Source organism: Gymnoscopelus braueri (genome assembly GCF_963280865.1).
Source record: "Gymnoscopelus braueri genome assembly, chromosome: 14".
NCBI classification, from domain to species: Eukaryota; Metazoa; Chordata; class Actinopteri; order Myctophiformes; family Myctophidae; genus Gymnoscopelus; species Gymnoscopelus braueri.
In genome coordinates this window covers 30065455-30078915 of record NC_137619.1, presented here as the reverse complement: position 1 = coordinate 30078915, position 13461 = coordinate 30065455, and the positions used below count along the sequence as shown (strand labels likewise).

At 40.6% G+C, this 13461-nt stretch overlaps 1 protein-coding gene across 1 annotated transcript in view; it reads right to left on the bottom strand.

The window, feature by feature from the left end:
• The window catches only part of grid1a (glutamate receptor, ionotropic, delta 1a), a gene marked incomplete at its 5' end in the record, with an annotated part of 363364 nt that overhangs the window by 145598 nt on the left and 204305 nt on the right, over positions 1 to 13461 (bottom strand). The window lies entirely within an intron of this gene.

Here is a 13461-nt window from a genome sequence, read left to right as displayed (position 1 = left end):
ATTTTTTGGTGAATTCTGAAAGTTTGTGGGACCCCCCCCCCCCACACACACACACACACTCACACTCACACACACACACACACACACACACACACACACACACACACACACACACACACACACACACACCCCTGCAGACACACTTTGCTTTTATCCAGAGCAATTAAGACTCATGCCAATGCATCGGTAGTTGGCCCCTTTCCCCTGCATGCTTGTCCATGCATATAATCTCTGTAAAACCTTGTTTTCCATCCTTTTAGACAAGGTCAACATTGTCGTCTGGGACCAAATGCCAAGATGCATGCTGATATATTTAGTCACTTAAAAAACAACATCATCATCCAATTAGCTCAAACATCAACAGCAACAAGCAGTTAAAATGACATTAAATATTTTATGACCTTGCAGGTTGACATCTCCACCATTGATGTTGTCGATGTATGAGTTAAGACCTCTGACAATCAACATTACATTACAGAACTTTGCTTGTGCAATGACTTATTATGCATCACATACAGTACTATTGTGGAGAGGACCCAAACACAAGACAGCAAGGCAGGCATGGGTGTTTAAATACAGATAAACAGAGAAGGCTTCACAATCACAAACTGATGCAACACTGATCAATGACGCGACAAGGACTGATTGTGGAACAAGACTAACCACATCCACACGGATACGATTTTAGGTGAAACCGCATAAGTTTTTAATCGTTTGCACGTTTTGGCCACACGGAGCCGGCGTTTTAGGTCTGCAATACGCTTATTTTTGAAAACGGGTCCCAGAGTGAATTAATCTGAAAACGCCACCCTTGCGTCTCCGTGTGTACAACCAAATACGGCAATACGCATCTTTCCTGAACCGATGACGCTATAGCTCCACCTCTCGCTTAAACCCGCCCCCCCCCTGTCCCCCCACCCCCGTTCCCCCACCCCCCGAAGACGCCACCCTTGCGTCTCCGTGTGTACAACCAAATACGCTTCTTTCCTGAAACGATGACGCTATAGCTCCACCTCTCGCTTAACCCGCATGCGCCGAGCACCCCCCCCCTGCATGCGTGCCCCCCGAACCCCCCCCCCCCGACCCTGCATGCGCCGCCGCCCGCCCCCCCCCCCCCCCCCAACAACAAACACCCCGACCCCGTCAGCATTGCGTTCGTACTACTTAACGCAATAGAGCGTCGCAGTTCCCGCCCACTTCCTGTTTTTTTTGGTGCCGGAAGAAAAAACTCAATGCATTTTTCCATTGACATTTCCAAAAATATTTATATCTATTAATTTAAGCCTCGAATCAAGCCATCACGAGATGACATGAATCATGACCATAAAACGTTTTTTTCTGTGATTTTTTTTTATTTTATATTTAATTATATGATATACTATATTTAATAAATACCCTTTGTTTTGCCGTTTTCAACAAAAAAAAATTCACAGAATCAAACGTTTATGGTCATGATTCATGTCATGTCATGATGGCTTGATTCGAGGCTTAAATTAATAGATATAAATATTTTTGGAAATGTCAATGGAAAAATGCATTGAGTTTTTTCTTCCACCAAAAAAAACAGGAAGTGGGCGGGAACTGCGACGCTCTATAGGGCTTTTACAGCCACAAGTGGACATGGAGTAAATGTACTTAGTTACTTTCCGCTTAGTTACTTTTTAATGTACAGTATATTCACGTGCATACAAATGAGCCATGCGGTCTTATAAGAATGAAAACAAACGCATTGCTGTTGACCATGGATCACATGACGGTCGTCTGTTACGACGATCATGGATGAACTTCAACCTGGTGTTTGCACTTTCTCCATTTATAACCCGTTCATCTACATAAACGTTCATATTTCTAATATAAAGTGCTGACCCCATGGCCACGGATGTTACACTTATGTATGGGCCCGCATAAGTACACCTATCTTCCGGATTGTTCAATAAAAATCATTTTAATCCGATTGGTGGCCATTGACTTCGAATTTTCTCCATTGACTTTCATTTACGCGACCCTACCGGTTGGGAGGAGTATTGCACTCTAATACATTATAACTCTATGAGAAAATGGCTGCCGATCGGATTAAAATGCTTTTTATTGAACAATACGGAAGATACGGGTACTTATACCCACTCAAAGTGAATTTTAACATCCATGGCCATGAGTTAAGCACTTTATATTAGAAATCTGAACGTTTATGTAGATGTACGGGTTGTAAATAGAGAAAGTACAAACACCAGGTTGAATCCTTTGAATTGAATTGAATTCAACCAGGACGCTAGTGGCTAAGCTAGCACTTTGAATGGAACGTTTACGGCCGTATTAGCTAAATCTGGCATTTAAAAAAAAAAAAATTATATCGAATATCTTAAATACAATGAAACAAACACATTTAGGCTCTCTACCTGTGCTCAAACAAGCATGACAGCACACAATAAAAATATAAACATGTTGTGTTGATTGATGAGACCGAGTCTGAATGAGAATCAGCGTTGCCATGTCGGCTTATTATAAGCGACTTTGGGCAGAACTTTTTCTGGCTTTTTCTGTAAAGTTGCTTGTAAAATTGGTAGTTGCGGGTTGCGTTTTTTGTGTGGCTTATTTATAAAGTGTTCTTGCTTATTTAGGCTTGCTTCCTTCCTTTTTTTTTTTTAAACCAGTGGTTTTCAAATATTTTCATGATAATGTTCTGTGCCAGAGCATTAGTGTTGTTAGCCCTAGAATGTCTGTGATCTTACATACATTTCAAGTATTCCAAATACACAGTCATAGATCTCTCTCGGTCCCCCACTGTGTAGTGCCCATCTGCGCGGCCATAACAGTGCTCTAAACTCCGTCTGTACTCACCCAATAATTAATTCCTAAGACGTCTAGTCATATTTTGTCCTCTAGTTTCATATCCATGTGAAAGTTCTGGCAGAAAACGTGTGTTTGGTCAAATATCTCCACTTTTTCACGAGCTGCACACGGAGGTCTTTCTGTACGACGCGAGGGGCCAGGAATGATTGCAGCACTGAATATACGTAACTTCCTTTAGGACGCACAAATGTTTGGGACACACAATTGACAGGTGCTTGTGATTGCTGCGGGGTAATGAATCATCACCTGCCAATTGTGTGTCCCAAACATTTGTGCGTCCTAAAGGAAGTTACGTATATTCGTCGTACAGAAAGACCTCCGTGTGCAGCTCGTGAAAAAGTGGAGATATTTGACCAAACACACGTTTTCTGCCAGAACTTTCACATGGATATGAAACTAGAGGACAAAATATGACTAGACGTCTTAGGAATTAATTATTGGGTGAGTACAGACGGAGTTTAGAGCACTGTTATGGCCGCGCAGATGGGCACTACACAGTGGGGGACCGAGAGAGATCTATGACTGTGTATTTGGAATACTTGAAATGTATGTAAGATCACAGACATTCTAGGGCTATAGTGTTGTTAGAATGTTTAAAAAAACAAAACAAGTATTCTTTATTTTATTGCAAGAGTTTTTTTTAAATAGCCTATGTACAAGCTCACGTGAGCTTGTAGATCGGCTATTTTCATTCAAGTAGCTGATGTCACTAAGCCACTTCTTCTGGGCTTGTTTTCATAGACCTGGTTGCTTATTTTTCTCGCAAAATCTGGCAACACAGGTTCCGTTCCGTTCACTTACTAGCTTAATGAATAATGAATGAACAGTATAATATTAATAATAATAATAATACTTCGCTAATAATATAAATACTAATATATAAATAATCAGTACTCAAGATGACTATATTTTATTTTCGGTTCAGGTGAACCAGTCTATGAAATGAATGATTGTGACTCTGACTGGGCACACTGTCATTACATGATCTGGGGCACAGATGTAATGACATTTTTTCCAGGTAGCGTGCCTTTGCATCCGCGTTCAGCTTCTCTCTGTATGGTATGTCTCTGTCACGCATTGTGTGTGTATGTGTTGTAGACTTTACACAGACTGTGCGTTCAGGAGACGTTGTGAGTAGCTGTCAATGTTAGTAAAGTAAAAGTAAAAGCAAGTAAAAGTAGCAATACCACAATATAAAAATACTCTGTTACAAGTAAAAGGCCTCTGCTCAAAATGTTACTTGAGTTCAATCAAAGTAAAAGTACAAAAGTATTGGCATCAAAATATACTTAAAGTACTGAAATGTTTGAAAATAGCTGATCTACAAGCTCACAATGCGTCGCGATGCGCGTTGTGAGCTTGTAGATCGGCTATTTTTAAATAGTCTATGTAAAATAGGGCAAATAAATAAATATAAATGTTTTATAATGTCATGATTATATCTGCAAAGTCACTAGTATTAACTAAAGCGTTCAAATAATTGTAGTGGAGTAAAAGTACAATATTTTCCTCTGAGATGTAGTGGAGTAGAAGTAAAAGTATTGGAATTTGGAAATACTCGAGTAAAGTGAAAAATACCTCAATTGTACTTAAGTACAGTACTTGAGTAAATGTACTTTGTAACTTTCCTCCACAGCACCACCCACAGGCCAGGCATATATACTACAGCGTTTTCAGTTTGTGGCGTTTTCAGTGGTTTTCGTGTGGACACACACATTTCTTGAGACGATTCCGTGTGTACGGTAAACTTTTTGAAAACGACTCTGTGACATTTTTTAAAACGTCTCCGTGTGGATATGGCCTAATATACACATGAGGGCTGATTATACATGAGATACAGCTGGGGAAGACATGTACAGTACATAGAACCATGAAAACTAGAACATGAACATTACATAACATAGAAATACCTGTACATGTCTTCCGCAGCTGTATCTCATGTGTAATCAGCCCTCATTTGTATATTAGTCTAGTTCCCCAATCAGTCCTTGTCGGATCATTGATCAGTCTTCTCTATCTATCTGTATTAAAACACCTGCCTTGCTGCCCTGCGCCTGGGTCCATCCCACACCAATATGTGACATTACAGTATGTATATCATTGTTTTGATGTGAGAGATGTATAGTGTGTGAAAAGAATGCAATGTGGACGTGTACTGTACCCCCGCGATGTCAAACAAATCGTTTCACGTCAGCAATGACATTTGACATCAAAAACCTTTTTTAACACAGATACATTTAATAGAAAAACATTGGTAACAATTTCTATGCATCGCCTGTCTATGATGCATTATAAACATACTTATATGGCATTATTGTATTCCTTAGGACACTGTATATTAATTATAGTTATAAGAACTCATAAATAATCATGATGCTAATCATAATGCTTAGACATAAAATGTCTATGAGTGTCCAGCATTTATGAAATATTATATTTGACCGTATAAGTCATTATAAAATGCTTTGTGTTATTACTATTGTTATAAAGCGTTATGATTTTTTTAATGAGTTATATATTATACAGTGTCATGTGAAGATTATAATGCATTATAAGTATGTTTATAAAGCATTATAGACATGGGATGCATAGCAAGTGTCTCCAAAATGTTTTATAAAATGTAATAAAAAACACTTATTACACATTAAGTCTTAATAAAATAATATTTTTACTACATTTGTATGTCCAATAAATATGCAAACATCTACCTGCCATTGAGATGTATTTGCAACGTTCACACATTCAAAGTTCAAATTTCACACACTCAGACAAACACTCTGACTAAAGCAAACATTAGGCTACATCAGACGCCTGTGTAATCATAATTAGCCACCGAATCACTCTGAACAAACAGAAGCCTCTCTCTATCATTAACTGCAGCACTGTGTGGAGCAGGGGTTCTCAACCTGTGGGTTGGATGTTGTGAGCTTGTACATCTGCTATTTTTGCCTTAAGTTCCCCACAGAATATCATGGATGTTGGGGTTCAAGTGGTTACTCAATTCAATTGACCAAAACCGAAATTCTACTTTTAGAAGTGGGGGAGAGTTGCTCCTCTGTGGTCCCACTCCACTATACACCCCTGCTTTTGCTCTTCGCTACAAAATGACCAAAAAACAACAACAAATTGTTCTGTATTTTCTTTTGAAGATGTGAAAACAGTCTGAATGAAGAACATTGTAATCTATATTTAATGATGAGCACAATCAGCTGCATAATAAGGATCCAGTGTTTGCCTAATTTTGCATATTATGATATTGCATGCGGTAAACTACATTCCAAAATAGCCTAAACATCTGTAGAGCAGTGGGGTGCTTTTAATTGAAACAGCTGAGCATAATGTACAAAACAGCACTTAAACGTTATTGTATCCCACCCAATACTGCACAGTGCGATCCTCAATGTTAAATTATCCTTTAAATCAGAGAGTGAACACGTGCATTGCCAAATATAGATGTTGTATCCGCCATAGATATACAGTATACAAGTAGATACCTCATTGGCCACTGCAGTTCATTGGAGCGATGTGTCATCGTGGCTGCCATATTTAGCAGGAGGAGCCATATGCCACCTAATACGTATGCCCCATGTAGTATGTCTGTTGAAGCAGGGGGTCTCTCCACAATTTATACCATCATAACTTGCTGAATTCTCAACCGATTTTTATGAGGATTGCTTTGTTATAAATCCGACATGTAATTATGTAATGATATAGGTTACATTAAAAAAAAAGGGTTTTCATACTGAAATAACTTTTCTTACATAGCTAGTAACAGTAATGGTTATAAAACAGGAGAAAAAAAGTTTTAATCTCAGGGACTTATTGTACTATAACAACTCAGGCATATTTCTTGCCTGAGTTATGGCAAGCTAGACTGCTATGGGGGGCGGCGTTGATGTGCGGCCCAGTGGCCAATGAGGCATGCATACTTATATCTGCGGATTTATAGCCTACATTGGACACTGCAACGCATTAATGAGGATTTCCCAATCAATCACTTTTTGTAACTTTTTCTCTATTGTTGCCCATGATTTAAAGGGATACTTCACTTTCACATAAAATAAACATTTAAAAAATATATAAAAAATAAATGAAAAAAGTAATGGAAAAATCACGGCCCCCTCACGCATTAGAGTGTCCTACTAATGTGTGAGGGGGCCTTTATTTTGCCATAACTTCTTTCATTTTTTTTAAATATATTTTTTTAATGTTTATTTTATGTGAAAGTGAAGTATCCCTTTAAGCTATACCTGATTATGTAAATCTATTCAGTCAGTAATAATGTTGTTGTTTTTTCACTTGTGTTTTGCAAAATGAAAATGTATCGCACTGTATGTATTTTATTATTTTATTATAATTGATTATATGATTACTCTATTGTGTTGTTCCACCCACAAATTAATTACATGACGTATGGGTGTCTTATTTATGTGGTGTAGTAAACACTTCTAGTTTGAAGAATGTTTTCCATAACATTTGTTGGAGCATGTGAGTGTGCGGGTTCTATTATCTTCTTCCTAAATCAGAGAGTGTACAGATTTAATATGGGAACATTAACACAGGTGTTACCAATGATACTAATTAAGATTGTGTTCCACTAAGTTCAAACAGAGTCAGGATGCTGTTATTGTGCATGTTGGCTCACTGAAAGGCTCCATTACATTAAATGGAACGGAAAATGGAGCAGAAAGGTGCACTCCACAGAGAGCACACTGTATCTCTGCCAGCTGTTGCTTTTAAAACAAGCTTGCAAATGAACAGTGTGTTCTTACTTGACTCACTGCTTGAACATGTATTTCTTGTTAGTATGGGGCAGCGTGTGGCTGGGAGTTGGGGGTATTTTTGTGTATTCACAAAAATACGAAATAATATTGTTGTCGATTACGGATTGGAAAACATATTTGGGGAGTGTCTTCTTTGGCCTACTGGTAGCATGCACAAAAGAGTTGGTGCGGTTTGCGAGATTAGCTTCAGACTCACGCACACACACTCATAAAAATGTAATCTTGAGGCCTGCCTTTGGCTGGTGGAGATAATTAGAATCATTAATAACGCCTGTGTTTCATGTCAAAATGGCTGCCATGAAAAAGTATTAACAACACAAGCTACCAACTTTTTTTAATAATGTTTGTCTCCGCCAAGGTCGGAGACTATGTTTTCGCCTCCGTCTGTCCGTCCTTCCGTGTGTCTGTATGTCTGTGAGCAGCTAATCTCCGGCACTATTGGACCGATCGGTGTGAATCTTTGCACACATACACTCCCAGTAGGCCAAGGAAGAACCTCTGCCACAAATATTTTAATCAGCATAATGATGGCGCTTTAACAGGCCGATTTTCGCCTATCACTGTTGAACTGTAAGTCGCACAATCAAAATATATTTGTCCCTGGATTATTTGAATCATGACACAACTCCCCATATAGGCCCCAACCATTTTGTGTCAGACTAGAATTTCCATCATTTTGTTTTCATCAAAACATTAATTTTTGCTGCAACGCCTACAACCTTTTTACAAAACTCACACAAATCGGTACACATTATCTCTGAAGTCGTGTGATAAAGATAAATCAGTCAGATTTCTCATATACCATTACAATAGTCTATAACTGCCTTCCAAATTTTGAGGGCCCCGGCCTAGCGGAGCCCTGCACTCAGATGTGCAGTTTCTCCTTCTTTTTTTGTGGCAATAACTAAAACTCAAAAACACATCAATGTATTCCAGATTTGGCCTAAATCAAGTACATGGCAAAAGTGCTGTCTAATACATGGTTTTGTGGCGTGTAAGCTTTGATCTCACACAAAATAAGGTATGGGAAAACACATGATCAACATCAAAGGGGAAGACAAGAATTCAAGGCTGCATTGGCGATGGGATTTGATTTGGATCCGCTGTAGCATTAAGGGGGATGTGAGAAGGAGATGTATAGGAGGAATAGAAGGGGGAGGGTGAAGAAGAAAAAGAGTCATCAAGGCTGAGAGAATGAGGCAGGAGGTCTGAGAGGAGGAGGAGGGTGTTTAAGGATAGAGAATAAGACTTGGTTGTTCTGTGAATAGACTGGGAGAAATGCACTTGCATGTGCGCGTGTGTGTGTGTGTGTGTGTGTGTGTGTGTGTGTGTGTGTGTGTGTGTGTGTGTGTGTGTGTGTGTGTGTGTGTGTGTGTGTGTGTGTGTGTGCATTGTGCACTGTGCACTGTGCAGAGAAGGAAGGACTATTAACGTGACAAATGACAAATTCATCTGCTGACTTCCTGCACAGGACTACATTAAGGCAGCGTAAATCAGGAGCAGAGGGGCAACCAAATAACAATAACGTAGAGATGAGGAGAAGAACATCAGAGAGAGAGAGAGAGAGAGAGAGAGAGAGAGAGAGAGAGAGAGAGAGAGAGGATCAAAAAGAAAGGGGATCATTGTAGCCTTTTGCAAGGATGCTCAGTAGAATAAGGGGAGAGAGAGAGAGAGAGAGATACTGCAGATACTGGGATGTGCAACAGGCTATTTGGCAGCTATTCCCCAGTGCACCATGAAATGCTAATGCTCTTCTCCGTGGAATTCTGTTAGGCTGGCCTCAAACTGGCCAGATCCGGATGAAAGCCCAGTGACGGACAGCAATACACAGCCAGAGTCACAGCCCTCCAGGGCCGGATTACCCATAGGCCGTTGGGGGCGAGTGCCCTGGGGCACCAGCCAATGGGGGCACCCAATTTTTTTTATTTAAAAAAAAAATAAGAATTAAATAACATAACCTTAAAGTAATACTAGGTAACGTTTTCAACAAAACTAAAGTTAAATTGTATATCTTTTGCGAGTGGCAAAAGTTTCACAACACCCACTCCGTGAATTTCACCCCCGGAAGCCTTTTATTTATATATTTTCTATTGAACGTGTACGGGGGGGACTTTCCCGGGAAAATGACGTTCCTGGCCAACGTCATGACGTCGTGGCCGACGTCCTCAGGAACTACCGCAACGGTTTCCTGTTTGGCCAGGAACTACCGCGCTATTAACAAAAAGGAACCTCACGCTGATTTTAAGATAATGTAGGATTGGAAGATCGAAAAAGAACAGAAAAAGAAAGCACAGCTCATGGTAACTAATGCTCCACTGGCTAAGAGAAACGATCCGTAGATAGTATAAAACAATTAAAAGATCGCTTTTTGAAACGCTTCCGGCTTCCGGTGAAAACGAATGGAATTCTGGGTAATCGAGGACTAGGGAAATTGTATGCAGTGACGGTAGTGACCAGCAGAGGTTGCTAAAAATCGTTATTTGTGATTCTGCATTGTACAACTTTAACATAACCCTAACCCTAAAACCGAAATAAAGTAACCAAAAACCGAAAAGAAACTAACAAAATCCGCCAATTTTTCTCGTGAGTGCACGATTTCGGTGCATGCGCGCTTTGCACGCGGGCGCGCGGGGGGCACCTCAACTTGAGGTCGCCCTGGGGCACCACATAGTGCTAATCCGGCCCTGCAGCCCTCACACACTGCAGTGCATTAAACATGGCCGGGATAATGATGGATGGAAGTTTGAAAGGCAATTTTCATAGATATGGGCAGACAGAATACTTGCAACTTAACAAAAGTTTCAGGGCAACAGATATTTTTTTGAGGCTGGAAATATACTATGTAGCCTACTACTAGCCTACTACTAGCAACTTCCTCCAATTATAACAAAAGATATCTCAATCTAATGGGTGAACAGCCTTTCAACAATAAATGAATAACTACGTAAAAATAAAACAATTCTGATTCGGATTGTACTTCTGCTCCTTCAGGATGAGATTCACCGAATAAGCAGAATAACTGCATGGCAAAACAAATATGACAATAATATTAATAACTCCTACCTCCTCTTGGCTCAGATTGCTATCCTTTTTACTTCCCACTTTCATTATATTTTCTTCAACAGGAACTTTGTTGGAGCACTTGTGACCTTGTACTCTTTACTTATAATGCCAGTGATCTAACAACTGAAGCATATGTGCTTTGTACAGTTGCTGGATGAGAGCAATAGCTAAATAAATAACTTTTCTTTTGTATCTTAAGTTATTGTACATTTTCATAAGCCATCTGTGTCTCCACTCAAACATACAAAGCCCCAAGCAGCACATAACAAGGCAAAAGCTATTTACAACAACTCTCTCTCTCTCATTTCCTTTGCCACTGCCCAGCTTTGTACTTATGTCAGCCTTTATTCAACGGGCAAGCAAACAACTAGTGAAGGTTTCATTTGAAGACCTGCATTCCCCACTGCTACCTAAACACTTAATATTTGCCAACGTCCTCTGGATGGTGCTGCTATTATTGTTATTTTAATACAAACTCTTGTTCAGGAAAGAACGCTCAAGCTGAAGGCATGGTAAACTCACAGTGGTCAAAGCAAATGTCAGCATCCCATATACTGTACACTCTTAATGAAGTTGTGAAGTCCAGGAGTGGAGACCACCCTCTTCTAATCACAGCCACTCGCCATTCACAATCACCTCCTTATCTACCACACCTGCCTTCACTCATCACCCACTCATCGTTCACAATCACCACAGTATACACCTGCCCTCACTCACCACATGCACTCAATACTTGGTCTGGAATACTTTTGAACAAATTACTTAATCAATGGGGCGTGGCATGGAGGTGATCAGCCTGTGGCAATGCTGAGGTATTATGGAAGCCCAGGTTTGCTTTGATAGCAGCCTTAAGCTCATCTGTGTGGCATGGGTCTGGTGTGTCTCATCTTCCTCTTGACAATACAACATAGATTATCTATGGGGTTCAGGTCAGGCCAGTTGGCTGGTCAGTCGAGCACAGTTAATGCCTTGGTCAGTACACCAGTTACTAGTAGTTTTTACACTGTGGGCAGGTGCCAAGTTCTGCTGGAAAAGGAAATCAACATCTCCATAAAGCTTGTCAACATACGGAAGCACACAGTGCTCTAAAATCTCCTGGTAGATGACTGTGTTGAATCTGGACTTGATAAAACATAGTGCCATCAACACCAGCAGATACTGACCATGGTATTTCTGTGCTTGACTGACCAGCCAACTGGCCTGACCTGAACCCCATAGATAATCTATGTTGTATTGTAACCAGTTGAAACCAGACCCACAGATGAGCTTAAGGCTGCTATCAAAGCAAACCTGGACTTCCATAACACCTCAGCAGTGCCACAGGCTGATCACCTCCATGCCACGCCCCATTGAAACTTTCTTTAAACTTTAGTAGAGGTGTAGTCTCTTACTTGTGTTACATGGAATGCACCACTTCATTCTTCCATGTCCTGGATGTTGAAGCCTCTCTCTCTCTCTCTCTCTCTCTCTCTCTCTCTCTCTCTCTCTCTCTCTCTCTCTCTCTCTCTCTCTCTCTCTCTCTATTAGGATAAATTTGCGCGACTGTAAAGACGGAAATGGAGAGGAGGCTCCACATCCGGTTTATATTCTAATCATGATCAGAGCTTCCGAGTCCCAGACTGTAAGCCGGAAACATTTGAAAATTGTGGGAGGCAACAGTCTGGTAACGCGAGACTACACACACACACACACAGGGGTGTCACTGGCTCTCAGAAGGTGGGGGGGATGGACTTTTGGTGGACGCATGCACGTGCGCGCAGCACGTGCATGTGTCACGGTGTTTTTGCCCGTGGAGACGGGTGACCGCGGGGGGTGCCGCGGGGGGACTGCGCTACAGGACGTGCAATAACCCCAAGTTTGCAACTACTTTCGTCTGCGCCCTTCACCGGGTATGGTCTAGTGTTATTTACGGGGCCAGAGCTCAGCTCTGGACCTGTTTTAATGTTCCCCTCTTTTTTCTTCTCCCACTTTTGGCAGTTCTGGCTGAACCGTGCATACGCTTTTTACGAAACTTGGCCATATGGTAGATGGTCATGAAAAACTATCAAGAAATAATTCTCACAATCTTTCGTCAAAAGGTGGCGCTATAGCAAAATGCCAACTTTGAACAGGTACAACTCATGCCCTGTTTGACCTACAGCCATGAAACTTCAATATACATATGCGTCTACTCATGATCAACAACTTTCACACTCTGACTTTTGACCTCTGACCTTTAGATCTCCCACCATTTTGAATTATATGAAAAACAGTTAAAACCTATCTCCTCCTGGTATTTATGAGTAATCTGCACGAAACGTTTTAGACATGAACTTTGGACCTATGCCGACAAACATGTGCAAAATATTTTTCATAAGTGAAAAAATTAAGCTTTAATGAGCCAATGAATATTGCAGTTTTATGACAATTATTCATCTGCCCCTAACACATACATGCAGACTCACATTTCTTTGAAACTTTGCGGTAATGTTGAGGGTCATTCCAAATATCACTGAAACCAATATTACTCCAATTGGTCAAAGGGGGGGCGCTATAGCGATTTTTTGAAAATGCAAACTTTAAACAGGCAAAAGTCATGCCTCGTTTGGCCGACAGCCATTAAACCTGCTTACACATGTGCCTTGACTCATGAGGAACACATGTATCACGTTGACCAGTAAGCTCCGCCCTTAGATTGTCCGCAATTTGGAGCAGTTTGAAAAACACTTAAACCCAGGATTTTTCAGCTATTTGCGTGAAACTGTATCATCTGTGTGATCTCCTT